At 35.8% G+C, this 18781-nt stretch overlaps 1 long non-coding RNA gene across 3 annotated transcripts; it reads right to left on the bottom strand.

The window, feature by feature from the left end:
- Positions 1-1751: 1751 nt before the first annotated feature.
- Positions 1752-4733, bottom strand: LOC140015661 (uncharacterized). Of its 3 annotated transcripts, none has more exons than XR_011822295.1 (4): positions 4386-4733; positions 3976-4091; positions 2758-2806; positions 1752-2012 (listed from the first exon to the last, which is right to left on the bottom strand). It is a non-coding gene; the product is annotated as an uncharacterized lncRNA (long non-coding RNA). The 3 variants fall into 3 exon arrangements; XR_011822297.1 differs by having other exon boundaries at positions 3976-4050; XR_011822296.1 differs by lacking the exon at positions 3976-4091 and having other exon boundaries at positions 1778-2012; positions 4386-4732.
- Positions 4734-18781: the final 14048 nt, after the last annotated feature.

The following is an 18781-nucleotide window of genomic DNA, read 5'->3' as shown; positions in this document are numbered from 1 at the left end:
TAAAGTTGACTGAAAATTAACATTTTTACAATACCATTGAACGTGCTTCTTTATGATTATGATATTTTTCATAGAATACCACAATAAATGACTGTCGTGATATATGCATTCGTGATATGTCGTGATATATGCGCTCGTGATATACCACAAAATGGTCTTGCTTGCTTCAACAAAAAAAGGGTATGTGTTCGTAATAAAAGTAATATTTAGAAGCAAAATATTATGTAAAGAAAGTTGTTGTATTAAAAAAGTAGGTGTCCTAAAATCTAAACTTAAATTTTGAACGGAATTACTACATAATTGTAACATTCACCAAACATTCAACTTAATTGGCTTCAACGTTTAAGGTAAAGTGGCCATGGTAAAAGGTCAATTTAGAATCAAATAACAACTATAATTACTCAGTTTGCATTAAAAAGTAGTCATGGACTTTTTTATAACAAATCATGGCCATTCATTCATGGCCACTCTATCTTCTCGAGTGGTAATATGTGGCGTTAGAAAATATAAACTAACAACTAATATTGGCTGTGAAAATGAGTACGTATGAAATCCCAGTCAATTTTGTTGTTAAAGATACATAAATGCCAACTTAACTAAGGCCGCCTATGTTTTGATCTCTACTATGATAATAATGCAAACAAATTTTATACAGCTATGTTTGTTAGTCGACATGTTCGGGTCGATATTGTATAATAATGCACGTGTACTAACTTTATATGTGCTCTGTGTAACAAATTTTGAACTACGAAAGCTATTCTTGGATCCAAACGTAACATGTATGGACCCCATACTGGGTCCAAATTTATATGTGGTCTGCTGTATGGACCCCATACTTTATATGTGCTCTGTTGTATGGATCATACTGTAACTGCTAAAATAACTATTTTGTAACAGTTTTCAAACACACTGTGACTTTTCAATAACTATTTTGTAACAATCTACAAACGCACTGTAACATGCAATCATCAAATATGGAGTTTGTTATTAATTTTCAATCTCTAACTTCCCAATTTAAGTATTTTGTAGCAGTTTTCAATAACATTCAACTTTCCAATAATTATTTTGTAACAACTTACAAACACTTTGTAACTAACAGTCTTCAAATATGGAGTTTTGTATTAATTTTTAAACTGTAACATCTCAGATAACTATTTTGTAATAGTCCTCGAACACACTGTAACTTTTTAATAACTATTTTGTAACAAACTATAAACACACTGTCAACAAATAGTCAAATACGGAGTTTTGTATTAATTTTCAATCTGTAACTTCCTAAATAATTTTTTTGGTAACAATTTTCAAACACACTGTAACTTTTCAATAACTATTTTGTAACAGTTTTTAAACACAATGTAATTAACAATTTTTCAAATACACTGTAACTTTCAAATTGGCTTAACATGATATTAGGCTTATCTGGATGTAACTTGAATAAAGTCACACTTAATTATTATGCTCTATTCAGTTTGTCAGCTCCACTTCATATGCAGCTGACATTGGTGTGTTATGACAATATGCCTACTAACAGTGTGACGACCCCACTTCCCTTAAGGGTGAACCCCAGAGGTTAGCGAATCGCCTGCCTAACTCTCGCCAGGACTCACTCACTAACATTAATTTCAGAGATAACATTAACTCCAAAGTAAGAATGAAACTCCCCAATAGATATTACAAGCCATCCAACTTCACAAAAAACTCCATACTTATGTATACGACTAAGCGAAATGAAATGCAAGTAGTTCAATCACTTCTCTAAGTATAAATAGAATTGCAATTATTTAAAATAAGAACTACAATTTTTGAATTTCTTATTCTTTGGATAGCAAATCAATAACGCTAAAACTCTCAATATAACATCTACATACTACCAATCATCCGAATATACAAACCAAAATACAGACCAAAAGATAAGAACTTGTACACTAATACCATAATACAGTGCCGTCCAATACAAGATTAAGATTTTCTATTACAATTAGCACTATTCTTGTCCTTGTCATCCCTGTACCCTGTTAAGAAAAACAATTGAAGGAATGAGCTAAAAGCTCAGTGAGGTTCCAAAAGAACAACAAGCAACTAGGCATTTTAGCATTCACACGATAGCATGATCACATTTTCCATAAAGAACATAACATCCAAACAACTCATTTAACCATGTACAGTCGATAACACATGCATATAAAAGGATGCAGTCTACTCTCGGGAACAGGTTCCATGACAACTTGTTTAAAATCTGTTGACACTCCGTCAACTATAAAATCATAACAAATCCAGTAGATCACCACTTAATTCCAACCTCCATCCACCAATCAACCCCCTACCGGGCCCGAATTCCAAACGTAAACAGTGGTGGTAATACTCGAGTATACCAATTAGTTGAGAAGATAACACTCCACTCGACAAAATAGTAGATTCAGGGTTCGTTATCTAATCGACCAGACCCTTGCCGGTTCGACTCGATTAACTAGCCTATGGGGTTTAAGATCCAGGCCGTTACTTTTAACTCATGCGCATGAATTTCAGTTCACTTGTAAACAATTCACTTATAGTTGTAAAATAGGAATTCAATCAAGTTAGGTTGAGTGTGATAATGTACACACTCACCTATGTAATAACAAGTCCTATATTTCCTCTCCAAACTCAATGCAAAATTTCATGGCCAAACCACCCAAATCAAGACCACAAATGATAGGCTATACTAGCTACTAGTTTCAGACCATAAAGCCACCAAAAATAGACAAGTATTTAACTCACATGTCTCCATACCAAGGCTAGCCATCAAGCAAAAGTTCAACTCTACAAGCTGAAATTTCCATAAGCAAACGAATCAAACATGTACAAACTAGAAAAATCACATGACATGGCTAACATTTATATTAAACATGATATTAACATATTAACACTCATTTTCCTCAACTAAAACTGGAAATTTATCACTAGGGACATGAAACATGTAAAAGTGAAGTTTTCACCTCTCAACCTTTCATTTTCTACTTCAATTCACTACTCATACCAAAATTAGTGTCTAATCATATGTTTAAGACATTAGCAAGATGATTTCACCACACAAAGCCAATTGTAAAGCTAAACAAAATCACTATCTCTTTCGGTCAGCCTTGAGTAGAATTCCAACTATGAAAATAGTGAAATAAATGGAGTTTAAACCACTTAAGGTCCATGATTTTGGTTCATTTCCAACACATACTTGTAGTTTAAAGTCTTATATGGTATTTTGAGCAAATTGAGCTTAAAATCATCTTGAAAATTTAGCAATCAAGGCTGAAATTCCAGCAAGCATTATTTCTTTGGAAAAATCATAACTTGAGTTATAAATGTCAAAAACTTATACAACTTAGCTCATTTAAAATTAGACTTGAAATACTAACAATCTTTGAAAAACACCTCAAGGAGATTCAGTTCAAAAATTAGTCCAAATTGAGGCACAATTTACTACAACATCCCAGTTTTTATTTGTGCAGGGTGCATTTTTCAGTCAACTTGGGCGATTTTCTGGTGCATATGTAAAATAAACCATAGCTCCAATTTTATACCGTTAGAAAGATCTATGAGTCTAGTTTCAAACGCAGTTGACGGCACTCAATTTCGATTTTTTTACACTAAATTATGATCATTTTACTAAAATTGCCCAGGGGTGACTGTCACCCGAAATTCAGCCTTTCACTTGAATTATTCCAACTTTATTGCTACCAATAACTCACATCTAGGCCAGCCATTTGCTACCAAATTCAAAGACAACATGCTATATATCATACTAAATAAGAAATATAACATTTAGAGCATGACTTCCTAGGGAAAACTCCTCAAAATTTCGCAATAAGAGGCTGTAAAATAAGCTCTTGTCTTCCTTAGTTTCAAACAGATTTTAGCAAGGTTTCTTCCAACAATTAGTCTTTCTTGCTTCTATCCCAACAAATACCATATATATGTATAGATAAAAGAGGTAAATGGTACATGAAGTGAGTTCTTCGCCAAAACCAGCAAAATTTTGCAGTTAAAACTGCAACTTTTCAGCTTTACTCCATCAGCCTTCAAGCATCAACATAACCAGAAAATTTTTAGCAAAATTCCTTCAAAATCCAACACTAACCTCACTTAGATTCAAGTAAAGCAATTCGTGCATGTCATAAAAATAAGGATAGGAGGTATATTAAGTACATCTAGACAAAATCCAGCAAAACTTTAAAGAAAAGAACCGAAAATAGCAGCTTTGTCCTCTTGGTCTTTAAGTAGCAATTTATCCAGAAATTTTTGGCTTTGGATGAACTTTTCTCCAACTAAACTTCTCTTTTCTCACTTTTAATTCATTCTAAGACATTATTAACCAAAGGTAGTAGGAAAATAAAGAAGAACTTAGCAACTACCTCCCTTTTTCATTCACGGTTCATGGCTGGAATAATGGAGACAGAATGCTCTTTCCTCCCTCAGCTCCTCAAGGTTGAATCACACCAAGAAAATAGAGCTTTCTCACTCTTTCCTTCCTCTCTAACTCTCTTTCCCTCGACTTCAACTGATATGGAAATGAACCAAAAAATTCTCTCAACTTTTCTCTCTCGGTTGGAGTAGAAGATAGGAGACCAGCCTTGCCCTCTTTCTTTCTTGGCTGAAGTGGAACAACCAAGAGGAATGTTTTGGTTCTCTCTCTCGGTTCCAACATGAAGTGAAGAAAGGGGAAATTGGCTGTCGGTTAAGCTGAATGGAAACAAGAAGGAATGGAAGCTGTTTTGACTTGGTCAAATATGTTTGGTCAAAATTTGTGGCTTGAGCAAATCATCCCTCTCTTTCTCTCGGTTGAAGGCTGGTCTAGGGAGTTCTTGGTCAAATTTCCCTCTAGTTCACAAAATTTATCGCACCTACCTCCCTAGTTGGACTAATTGGTTTATCACCCCAAGAAAACCAATATGCAACAAATTGAATGAGGCAATATAAGAAAAATCAAGATTCAACCGTTAGATTAACCAAAGATTCAAGGCAATTAGATTAGAATACAATATATATAAATTCTAAGAAATATAAAATATAAATATAATTTTCGGATTCTCACAAACAGCAATGTTATACAGCTCATTTAGCTTAGCCTGCAGTTACATGACGATATTACCAATCCATAAATGAGCCACATGCTCTCCAGAATGGAATACAATACACGCATATACAATAGTATATCTAAGTGAAAGTTATAAATTTAACATTTGTACTGTTGGCATAGGTTCTATAACTGTAGGTTCTATGGCAATAAATAAAATGGTCACCACGAAAATTGAATTTTCATTTATTTATAATATGATTATCCAAAAGATCACTACATTTATGTTTTTACATGCATGTGACTTAATTCAAGATAACTTATTTGTTCAATATAATATTGGGATTGGTTTAATATATTAACTGTAACTATATGTAGTTACAAGTTGATAGGCCTATCAATGACCCATAATGTTGACAATAATACGCAGTAATTACGTCAAACCAAACAATAAATTTCGTTAACCATGGAACAAGCCCATTTACACCGATATCATCATGCCCGCTGTTCATCATCATCCCTACCAAATCAGGGGGTACTTCAGTACGCCACGCACCATATTATTCTCTTTCGGATCATGTCGTCCAACCTTTAATATCAAATTAAATCAACCATTTCAATAGCAAAGCCACGTAATACATACACCAATACTTTTTATATGAAATGAGGTAAACAATAAATAACATGTTACCAGCTTTCCTTTTCCATAAATCTCAAGATTCTTAATCTCCAATGCATCCCTTGCAGAGATCAGAGCATCTGTCCATTTAAACTGGAGTTTTACAAAGACAATTGCCCTTCAATTCCATTATACTTTCCCCACTTATTCTTAATGCATTACAAAATACTAACATAACTAATATATCACTTTCAAATCTTAGTAACAATAGTTATGAACACTTGTAACTTATTTTTCACACTCTGTTTGTCAAAATTAACAGTAGGTTAATTATTCTATCTCGCCAATTCCACTTACAATCTACTCTCACTTATTTATCAAGTTTGATGGGATTAACTTCTTCTTCTATATCTTGTCCTACTCTATAAATATGAGTTAATGTAACAATCAGGAGGTACCAATTTCACATTTATATTCACAAAATTTTACAGAGCAGTTCTTATATTGTAATTGCTAACTCACTGCATGTTACAGTTATTCACCTTCATGTCCACGCACACTAGCAAAGTAAAACTTGTAACCTTTTTCCATATTGAGTGTGCCAAGTTAAAAACTATGTTATTCATTCTGCCTACCCTGTTCGGATTGTCGTCTGTTGTCCTAACTATCAAGTTTCAAACAATTAACCTCTTCTTCTATTTATCCTGTGATTATGCAAATACGAGTTAACTAACAAATAATATGTAGCAATTTTACAATATGCTCACGCAATATTAAATATCAGTTCTTCTACTGTAATTGTTGACTAACTGCATGTAACAGTTATTCAACATGGAGTCCAACCCCACTAGCTAAAAAAACTTGTAACTTTTTTTTTGCAAGGCGTCTACCAATCTGAGCGTCATGTTATTTTACTCTGCATAATAATTTTACTCCGTGTCATTATTTATTCATGTGAAATGTCTCTTATATAACATGCTGTAAGAGACATTTTGAAAGGAATTATCTTTGTAATACTTTTTCTTTCGCTTTGTATGTTGCCATGAATAGTATGTACAAACCACACATAAAGTATAATCAGCACGCAAGCATTGCTAATCAACAAAATCTATAAGAAATTCATAGAAACAACCAGTACCCTTGTTATATTATTACCCAAGCAATTTCCCATCCCATTCATGCAATTTTAGAAACACTTGGCGCACTAAGTTTTCCTCACCTATCCTCCCCTATGTTGGCCACCAAAATACCTACCTTCTTCTACTCGAGACTAATGAATAGTCTGTTCCACCAAAACCATTAAAAATCAATTGATCTATTCATTCACAACATTGTTCAACAATGACAACTACTCACATCGCTCCACGACCTTGTCAAATTTCGAAAGTTATGTGATACCATTGTTGTTTTGTTACCTGGGTGTTTCCTGCTTTATCTCTTCTCCGGATGCGAAACTCTGCTCTTCTATCGCCACTTCTTCCTTTTTCTTGCTGTAATATACCTTAGTGCAATTGTATTTTCCCTGCTTTCCTTTATACCTAGTCTGCCTCCAACTACTTTCTTGTATTCTCTGTTTGCTTCCATTTTCTAGTGTTATGGATGAATGAAAATTGGCAATTATTGTGGAGGGAAAGCAAATGAACTTTTTGTTTGACGATTCATTTGAGCGGGATTTTGTGGAACGGAGCTAATGCTTCATGACGAGGTCCGTCAAAAGCATCATTTTTTTTCCATTACTAATTTATGTGACGTCATTTTTTCACCTTCCCAAAACTAGTCGACGTGGTTATTTCTAGTCCTCACGGTTGTGTTTGCCTCGTATCCGCAATTTAGTATTTGAACATGGGCTAATTCTACACATTTTAGAGGTCTTGGTTGCTAATCGTTCCTCGGAAAATGCTGTGCAGTTGAAAAAGCGGATGTTAGATGATGCAGAGGTCAGTTGAGGCCTGCTTATCTAAGGTCTGGAAGCTACAAAGAAAGCGGAGAAGTAACTTCGAAGAACCAGAGATGAAAAGGATTTGTTATTTCTTAGTAACCGAGAGATTATAGGGAAAGAAGGAATGAAAGCTATGAAAAGACAAGTGAAAGGCTATGACAAGTTTTTTTATTCCCTGTCCCTTGCCTGGTTCTAACTTTTCTATTTATAACATTCTATGCCAGTCAGCTAAGAGCGGCTATCAACTGCTGCTGACGTCAAAAGATTCCTTACTAACAAACTTATTAACAAACTACAACTGCATGAAAAAAATATCGTCTGCATGGCCGTAACTAACGTCTCTGCATGGCCATAACCACTCCAACTAGCTGTATTTCCCACTGCATTTCCGTTACTGCATTCGGCATCATGTGGGCTAACCAAGTGCGTGTATCAATACCCTCCCCTTACAAGGTCCTTGTCCTCAAGGACTGAAATTGGGAAACTGCAATTGAAGATCCTGTAAGTATTCCCATGTTGCATCCTCTGGAAAGCTGTTGCTCCATTGGACCAGTACTTGCGTAGCCGCGGCCCTTCCTCGTTTGACCAAGCACCTGTCCAATATTGCTATAGGCTCCAACAGAAGTTGACCCTGCTGTGAGACCCCAGCTGGGATGCGAGCCTGAACGTCCCCTGAACCCACCTTCCTTTTGAGCACAAAAACATGAAAGGTATTGTGAATACGAACGTGTGTGGGCAGTGCCAACCTGTAGGCCACTGTGCCAACTCTTGCTATCACCCGAAATGGACCAAAGTAGCATGGAGATAGTTTCTGGCAGTGATGACTCCTCAATGAGTGTTGTCTATAAGGTTGAAACTTGACGTAAACCCAATCACCAACGCTGAATTCTCTTTCTGTTCTATGTTGATCAGCAAATTGTTTCATTCTGTGTTGTGCCTTAGTCAGGTTGTGGCGTAGAGAATGAATGACCCTCTCCCTAGCATGCAAACTTCTGTCAACCGATTCTACTGATGTAGCTTCAGGTAAGTAAGGGACATGAAGAGGTAGAGGTTGGCCATAGACTATCTCATAAGGAGTGAACTTAGCAGATGAGTGATAATTGGTATTGTACCAGTATTCTGCTAGTGGTAGCCATAAGCTCCATTCCTTAGGATGATCACTGCCATACATCTCAGATAGTTTTCCAAGCATCTGTTAACCACTTCCGTCTGACCGTCACTCTGAGGATGGTAAGCAGTAGACATGTTCAACTTGACATGTTGTAACCTGAAAAGCTCTTGCCAGAAGGAGCTCAAAAAAGTGGGGTCCCTATCACTTACAATCGTTTGAGGTAAACCGTGCAACCTGTAAACCGTATCCATAAATAGCTGAGCATTGAAATGGCTATGTAAGGATGGGCCGCTGCCATAAAGTGCGCATATTTGCTGAGCCTATCAACCACCACCAGAATCACCTTCTTGCCATGTGAGGGGGGCAAACCTTCAACAAAATCCATAGAGATGTCTGTCCAGATCCTATAAGGTATAGGCAACGGTTGCAGCAACCCCGGATAAGATGCATTATCTGATTTATGCCTCTGACATACATCACAAGAGGCTACATGCTGAGCCACATCCTTAATCATGTGTTGCCAATATAAGACCTGTTTAAGTCTCCTGTAGGTCACCTCTACTCCAGAATGCCCTCCCTGTGAACTGGAATGCCACAAGGAAATCAGCTTGTTTCTCAACGCCTGATCGTTGCCTACCACCAGTCTGCCTTTCCTTTTTAGTAATCCTTGCTGCCAGGAGTAGCTACCAGGGAGGTGTTCATTGTGAGCTACCTTTTGAATCAGCTTCTCTCCTGAATGTGTCTATCTTGCTGCCAACTGTGTTGTATATCTTTGATCAGTGAAGATGTGATAGTGGCCAAAGCATACATGGATCCTTCCTCTAGTGGTCTTCTGGAAAGTGCATCTGCAACAATATTATCGCATCCCTTTTTGTATTGCACCTCATAGTCAAACCCCATTAGTTTGGCTATCCATTTCTGTTGCAAAGGTGTGTGTATTCGCTGCTCCATTATATACTTCAAACTCTGATGATCAGTTTTGATAGTAAAGTGCCTGCCCACCAAATAAGCTCTCCATTTTAAGACTGCAGTCACTATTGCCAACATTTCCTTTTCATACACAGATAGAGCCTGATGCTTGGGACCCAAGGCCTTGCTGAAGAATGCCAGAGGTTGCCTCATTTGCATCAGCACTGCTCCAATTTCATTTCCAGAAGCATCAGTCTCCAGTATGAACTCCTGAGTGAAGTCTGGTAGAGCTAGGACAGGAGGCTTACTCATGGCTTCCTGCAAGTGCTTGAAAGCAAGAGTGGCCCCCTCCCGCCACTTGAACTGGTTCTTTTTAAGCAAATCTGTTAATGGTTTGACAATTTTTCCATAGTTTCTTATGAATCTTCGGTAGTATCCAGTGAGCCCCAAAAATCCTCTTAATTCTTTGATGGTTCGAGGTATAGGCCAATTCATGATTACAGAGATCTTCTGTGGATCGGCCTGAACTCCGTTGGCATCAATAACATGTCCCAAATAGTCAATCTGTTGCTGAACAAAAGCACACTTGCTTTCCTTTACCTTCAAGGAATGCTGCCTTAACAATCCAAACATGATATTAAGGTGTTGTAGATGTTCCTCCCACTCCACACTATATATCAGGATGTCATCAAAAAATACCAGAATGAATTTTCTTAAGAATGGCCTGAAGATATCATTCATCAAGTTCTGAAAAGTTGAGGGAGCATTGGTTAGCCCAAAGGGCATAACCAGAAATTCATAATGACCATCACTGAAAGCTGTCTTCTCCACATCTTCAGCCTTCATCCTGATCTGGTGATACCCAGACCTTAGATCCAACTTGGTGAAAAACTTTGCCCCATACAATTCATCCAGCAACTCATCTATCAAAGGAATAGGGAACTTATCCTTTACCGTGGCATTATTCAATTGCCTGTAATCAACACACATTCTCCACGAACCATCTTTCTTTTTTACTAACACTACTGGAGAAGAAAAAGGACTAGAGCTGGTTCTGATAATGCCACACGCAAGCATCTCCGCCACTAGCCTTTCGATCTCACACTTCTGGAAGACAGGATATCTATAGGGCCTCACATTGATAGGTTCAGTCCCCTCTTTCAGAGTAATTTTATGGTCATAAGACATTTCTGGTGGCAGATTGTTAGATTCATGAAACAAATCGCTGTACTCATCCAACAAGTGTTCAAGTTCTACTGAATGGCGTACCTGATGTTCACTTATGTCGGTGGAGATGGTGCGGAGAGATAGTGGTTCTGATGTAGGGTCCTGAACTACTCTGATCAGGCATAACTATGCCTCAGCAATCTGCTCAGGCTTTTGAAGGAGCTTTTGCATCTTCTTCTGCCGGATTAGCTGCAATTCTTGCTATTTGATTCCTCTTAGGACCACTTTGTGACCAGCTTGCATAAATTCCATCCGCAGTTTTCCAAAATTCCACTTTACATCACCGAGGGTAGTCAGCCATTGCATGCCCAGAACTAGCTCACAACCACCTACTGGTAACATAAGTAAGTCTACCTTGAACTCTTGTTTTTGCATTTTCCAAGTGAAGTCCTTGCAAAGGTCCTGAGTGGTCAACTTATTCCCATAAGCTACTTCTACCACCAAGGGATCAACCCTCTGTGTAGTCAAACCCAGCTTCTGCACTACCTTAGGGTGAATGAAATTATGGGAGCTACCACAATCAATAAAAATGTTCACAGGCTGCCTTCCCACATGACCAGTGACTCTCATAGTTCTAAAATTAGGAACACTCATGTTGGTCATGGCATTAAGAGAAATGTGTGCCAGTTGACCTTCATCCAGTGTGTCTTCTTCACTACCTGATTCATTCTCCTCCTCCCCTGACATATCATCCCAAACCTCCAGCCTGTGGAATTGTTTATTACCACATCTATGTCCAGCTGTGAACCTCTCATCACACCAAAAGCATAACCCCCTAGCTCTCTTCTCATCCATTTCTGCTCTACTCAACCTCTTGAAAGGTTTCTTAACGACTAACTCCTTCTGCTTCTCATTACTAGGTAGTGCTTGAAAGGTAGGTAGGGGTAGGAGTGGCTTAGAATCTACCTTCCATTTGTGACCAGATGGATTGGCGTGGAAGGAAGCGGAATTGCTAGTATGACCTGGATAACTTGTGAAAGGTTTGGATAACCCCTTCCCTTTCTGCTGCACAAGCACCTTAGCTTCTTCAATCTTGGCCAGGGTCCTAGCATGCTGCACGTTTTTAGGCATGAACATCCTTACAGACAGCTGGATTTCTGGTTTCAACCCACTTACGAAACAGCTTGTGGCGTAGTCCTCAGGAAGCTCCACCCTGTTGAGTAGCTTCTCAAACAGGTCGTGATACTCCTGTACTGTCCCAGATTGTTTCAAGCTTTTAAGTTCCCCCATTGGATCGTCATACAAGGAATCTCCAAACCTGGAGGACAATTCTCTTATATACTCCTCCCAAGCCGGGATCTCCCGCGTAAGTCTGGATCGCATGAAAATTTGGTGCCACTGGAGAGCTTTTCCCTCCAGATTCATTGCAGCTATTTTGACCTTCACCGAGCTTGGTGTCTCATCTATTTCGAAAAACTGCTCACACTTATACAACCATCCCCTAAAATCCTCCCCATGAAATTTTGGGAAATCAATCCGGGATAAGCGAGAGAGAACATGGTAATTCCCTCGGTTGCTGTTTGAAGAATCCGAATTATGAGGGGAGTCATTTCCTCCTACTGGACCCTTCTGTGTATGTAATTCAATCACCAAGTTCCTTAGAGCTTCCATCTCCCTCTTGAACTGTTCCTGTTGTTCCTTCAGCATGGCGCGAACATGTTCCTCCATCTTTCTGACGTCTTGAGACCTAGTGCCCTCTGCCATTGGTGAACTAAGCTGGTTCAACCCAGCTCTGATACCACTGATGCAGAGGTCAGTGGAGGCCTGCTTATCTAAGGTCTGGAAGCTACAAAGAAAGCGGAGAAGTAACTTCGAAGAACCAGAGATGAAAAGAATTTGTTATTTCTTAGTAACCGAGAGATTATCGGGAAAGAAGGAACGAAAGCTATGAAAAGACAAGTGAAAGGCTATGACAAGTTTTTTTATTCCCTGTCCCTTGCCTGGCTCTAACTTTTCTATTTATGACATTCTATGCCAGTCAGCTAAGAGCGGCTATCAACTGCTGCTGACGTCAAAAGATTCCTTACTAACAAACTTATTAACAAACTACAACTGCATGGAAAAAATATCGTCTGCATGGCCGTAACTAACGTCTCTGCATGGCCATAACCACTCCAGCTAGCTGTATTTCCCACTGCATTTCCGTTGCTGCATTCGGCATCATGTGGGCTAACCAAGTGCGTGTATCATTAGAGAAGTTAAAATGAATCACGTAAAGCAATGAGTGTCCTTCTTATTGGTATTCAATTCAACTTTCTAAAACTGCTTACATTGTATAATTTTCTGCCGTTTATAAAGAATTTGAAATGATAGGAATTAAAAAATTTATGAGGATTCTCATAATTGAGTCTTCAGATGATAGATGTCATGCTTCAAAAATACAAAGAAACACTGAAATACATATGTGAAGGATTAATCTTGCATATACTGATAATATATACACTATTATTACAGGCAGAGATCAGGTAGTACTACTTGATTAGCATTGGCATGTCTGGACTGCAGCTACGGGGTGTAACAATTATGTGAACAAACTTCATGTACATGTTCAATGAGAAATCTAACAAGATCACATATTTCCAGCCATGCAAAACTATAGGCTGAGATTAATTTTGATTATATTTAGCTTCATAAATAAACTCATCCTGCTCTTGAACATCACATGATTTTACTAATTACCTATGGACCTTTTCTTTTTCTTTTTTCCCCCTCTAAGTGACTATTAAGAGGAATGTGTTGAAACTTATTAAAATGGCATGAAGTGCCTATTTTAGAGGATGAAAAATCCTATAATTTTTGGATAACGATAGAAAAATAGCGTGATGCTAGGGAATTACTCAGATAATTCAGTCAAATTAAGGTGCAATTAATAGTTGAAAGATATTTGTATTGGCCAATGAACCCGTCTGGATTTTCCTATGGGGCAAAACTATATTTGAGGACAGTGTTCAAGTCCATGCCTAAAGTACTTATCCATTGAAGTGGATGATTTTCTTGTTTAGTTTAACAAAATGAAGCAGGGATTGATCCTATGGTCAAGAACATGTCTTGAAACATGGGGTTCAAAGACAAATCAAGTTACTCGATACTCAAATCAAGTTTATTCAGTTAGAGTTCATTTAAATTTGGTTTACCAGCCAATCGAACCAAACTTGAATAGCAATTTCTGTTTGATAAATTTTTTAAGTTCGATTTGCACTCAACTCCATTAACATATAAGTGAAATTTATATGTAAAAAGTTCAAGTTACTCGAGTTTGATTCAATAAAAACAATTTCGAGTTCAATTTGAGAAGTAATCAAGTCTTGAAATAAAACTTCACACTCGTCAAAATAGTCAAATAAGTTTCAACACTAGAGTATTCGATTTGTTTAAACTAGTTTATACCCATAATTCACTACTCACTTTGGAAGTTTGAAAATATTAGGAAATATTTGCTCTAAGTAAGACTACAAATACGTCAACAAAAAAAAAAAACTTTCAAGATATTCTCTTGTTGAATACTTTTAATTTTTTTTTTTCATTTTGCTGTCCTCATTGTTAGTCGGAATATTCTACATCTTTTTCAATTTAATCTAATGTACTATTATCAACCTAGCAAACCCAAATTGAATCTTATTCGTCTCGTGGCGTGCACATATTTCAAGGAAAGGAAAATATTCCTTCAATTAAGCTAATAATTGATTGATTTGTGTAGAAAACTTTACACTGATGGCCTTTTTGTGCTCAAATTAGGATATTCAATTATGTCATGGAGGGTGTATTTGTTTTTTCATATTTGTACATGTGGACTCACACACGTATCCCCAAATTATTGCTTATATTGAGGGCATATATGTAAGTTTAGTGACGCATGTGCAATAAAACCATTAAAGTTGGACAATATAGGGGGAATATGAATCATGTATTCTTTAGGATGCATCTTGTACTTAACCTTTACAAGAAATAAGTTCTAAGGTAAGTCCAAGCAAATCAATAACTAAATTTTTCTATGCAATATTTGATTTTAAAAAGTTTAAAAAACCATTAGAATTGCAGCAAAGCCAATTATTATTATTATTATTACTAACTTTTTATGCACTAATAGTGTAGTTAATTCTTTACATTAGCAACTATGAATGTATGTAACGTTTACATGATTTTAATTTTAAATTTAAATTCATATTATTTGATATAAATGTGCTAGTGTAAAAAAAATTATACACTGATAATAAAAAACTTACCATTATTATTGTTTTGGCGTTGAAGACCCCTCTCCCCTCTCGGGACGATATTTTACATTTTTTTTCGGATACGATACATTTACATTATTCTATACTATGATCTTTTATACTTTTTTTTTCGAATACGATAGATCTATACTAGAAGACGGTCTTTTACACACGCAAAGCAAAAATCCCCATGTCCAGCAGCCAAATCCAACTTCACGTTCAAAACGTAATGGAAATTTCGGACATCATAATTTCAGACCGGCAAAAGCCCAGCTTTCCTAGGCACCTGTGGACTGGTTGGAGTTCCAGCTGGCCAGATTCTTTTGGCCCATATTAGTAGCTGAAATGAGGCTACCTTTCTTATTCTTCAGTCAAATGATTATTTGCCGTATTCATTTCTCCAAAAACTTAAAAAGCAAAAGAACCCTTGTGGTTAGACAAGAGATCATATCCTCGCTTGCTTCGCTTCGATCGCTGCACGGTGCCAACAATCCACGTGAAATTTAGTTTTAAGTGAAACTTTAACGTTGTCAAGAATAATCCAGTTAAAAATAGAATTCTTTCTATTTTATAATTTCTGTCAGCTAAAAAAGTATGGGCTAATTACTCACAATATTGCTGAAAAAAAATCGGAAGAGTAGTGGTCTGACGAGGTTCAATTGCAAAACTATTGCTGCAGCCTGGCAGCAAAATCCAAATTTTTTTTTTTAAAAAAAAGGTGAATTTATTTTTTTAAAAAAGACTGGCAGCCAATTTTTTTTTTTTGTTTAACTACCTACTATCATATTTACTTCTACCTCTATTCTTATACTCAGTCACTGCCATTTAATAATTTATTGGTATATTTTATTTGGATAAATATCAATTTTCTATACATTTTAAAAAAAATTAATATCAAATCTTATACATAATAATTGTAATGATTATTTTTCAACGATTTGAGGACTGCATCTTATTATAAATTGAATGAAATTTTTTGTTTAAAAAACCCTTTTTTAGTTTAACATAAGATAAGAATAATTATTGATTTAACAAATCTGTTTTCATCTTTTTCTTACGTTTCAACTTTGAAACGTAAATTAATTAACTAAAAAGGCGGCCGGGTTTAGTATATCAAGCATTATAAGTTTTTAATTAAAAAAAAATTTCAAACCTTAGTGGAGTTCGGGGGTTTCTGACAACTTCACCGAACTCTCCTAAGGTTGAAAAAGTTTTTTAATTAAAAAACTTATACTGCTTGACGTACTAAACCTAACAGCCTTTTTAGTTAATTAATTTACGTTTCAAAGTTGAAACATAAGAAAAAGATGAAAACAGATTTGTTAAATCAATAATTATTCTTATCTTATGTTAAACTAAAAAAAGGCATTTTAAACAAAAATCTCATTTAATTTACAATAAGATGCAGTTCTCAAATCGTTGAAAAATAATCATCACAATTATTATGTATAAGATTTGATATTAATTTTTTTTATAAAATGTATAGAAAATTGATTTTATCCAAATAAAATATACCAATAAATTATTAAATGACAGTGACTAAGTATAAGAATAGAGGTAGAAGTAAATATGATAGTAGGTAGTTAAACAAAAAAAAAAAATTGGCTACCAGTCTTTTTTTAAAAAAAAAATATCACTTCTTAAAAAAATTTTTGGATTTTGCTGTCAGTCCGGCAGCAATAGTTTTGCAATTGAACCTTGTCAGACCACTACTCTTCCATTTTTTTTTTCCGCAATATTGTGAGTAATTAGCCAAAAGTATGTGACTTAGCTCTTGATAATGACGGACCTTGCGTGTACCTTCCTTCCACTATTCAAATTGCACGCACAAAAAATTGACTCCGCTTCACTCTACACGGTTTACATTCACAAAACAAAACCCAAAACATTACTTTTTCCATTGTTGCATCCTAGACTTTGTCAACAAAGACCAAAAAAAAAAAAAAAAATTTGGACTTGGAACCAACATATTTTGTTATGGAAGAAAATCAAAGTTTGCAGCAAAATGAACTTGAAATTTAGGAGAAATATAAACAACCCTTTCAATGGACATGCCAGTTTTACATACTTATCTTTAATATGACCAATGATAAATCTATTTTCTAAATCACTAGACTTCATAATTTCTGTTGCAAATGCCCACGAGATAGTTCAAAAGGGATGAAAACAGAAGGTTTACATTGAGGGCGGATTTTAATACATCTAAAACTAAGTATATAGCATAATATAATTTTCAATATTTGAAAGAATACTTTTAAAATTTTTTAATTATCGATTGGAGGCAAATGAAATGATTTTCTAGAATAGAACCCCCCGGCGCCCACACCACAAAACACAACTCCCACAAGGTTCCGGCATATCAAAACTCAAAAGTACTTGAAGCCCATTGCATTTTTAAGGTAATTTTGTTGTCAATAATTTGGTGCCTGAAATTCAGCCTTTTCGTCTCTTTAAGTCTTTGTTTCAACATTGCACAGAAAACCTTGAAATTTTGGGCTTGAGATGTTTTTAGTTCCGAACATAGATGAGATGTAAAAACTCTTGAACAAAAATCTCCACTTGAAGTGTAGCAGCATGAAATTACCAATGAATCTAAGATATTACCATGCTCGAAGCAATGACACAAACAACACTAGGGACATAAACAAGGTAAATGTAAGTTTTTGGAATAAATTAATAGGTCTTCGTCTGTCCCCTTTTACATATTATCATATCCCTTTAAAAAAAAAAATGTTAGGGCTCTCTTTAATGGCCATTTACAATTCGTGCATTTCAAAGCTAATACACAACTTTTAATGCTTCATTCATATATGCATTCTTTTTCATTATTATTTTCAGTAAGAGAGGGTTAGGATTTAGAAAACAGCCAGGGGGATTGAATCGAGAAAGAAATCAGAATTTATAAGAACCAAAAATTTAGATGTTTTCTATGAAAGCAAAAGTGCAACAAGATATATATGAGAGAATCTAGAGATCTGATTTGGGCCACTTACCATTCTCCAATTGCTAGGGCAACTGCAGGGAATCCAAGTGGAAATTAAATGTGATTTTGTTAATCTTGGTCACCATATCAATATATTATTTATCTTTTCACTTAAGCATGCGAAATATAGGTTTCAAAGTGGTGGTAAATATAAAATGTATTGAAATTTTGTGTTCTTCATTTCACTTTAAAATGAAATAAAATCAAATACTGTGGGATTAAAAAAAGATTAGTATGGAATTTAGGAGGAAAAATTGGCAAAATGGTCCTTCACATTTTTTGAAGTAACTTTTTTTACTCCCTTACATTCAAAATCACTAAAAGTAGTCCCTCAAAAAAAAAAAAAAATATATATATATATATATATAAATATAAAATTGTGCCCCTTTAATCCCAGATCTCATTTTCGATCAATTTTTCAGCCAAAAAAGTTCACACCTTCCTCACATACCCACATATCACTTGAAATACTGACATATACGATTCACATAAAACGCAACAATACAATATATCAGGACTCAATTTTTTTCCATGAAAATAAAAAAGAAACGTGTTCAAACCTACTCCATAGTCTTGGCAGTCATAGAATCTCCTTCCCAAGTAAAGTTGGGTTTGGTTGATAAGATTTAGGGTTCCCTATTATGGAGGTGATTATGTGATTGTCATGTGTGTGTGTGTGTGTGTGTGTTTTTTTTTTTTTTTTGGTTAGAGGGAAACGAATTGTGTTCTCATTTT

This window comes from Coffea arabica, chromosome 10c (genome assembly GCF_036785885.1).
Source record: "Coffea arabica cultivar ET-39 chromosome 10c, Coffea Arabica ET-39 HiFi, whole genome shotgun sequence".
In the NCBI taxonomy this organism is placed as follows: domain Eukaryota; kingdom Viridiplantae; phylum Streptophyta; class Magnoliopsida; order Gentianales; family Rubiaceae; genus Coffea; species Coffea arabica.
The sequence above is the reverse complement of the archived record's forward strand: the minus strand, read 5'-3'. Positions and strand labels throughout refer to the sequence as shown.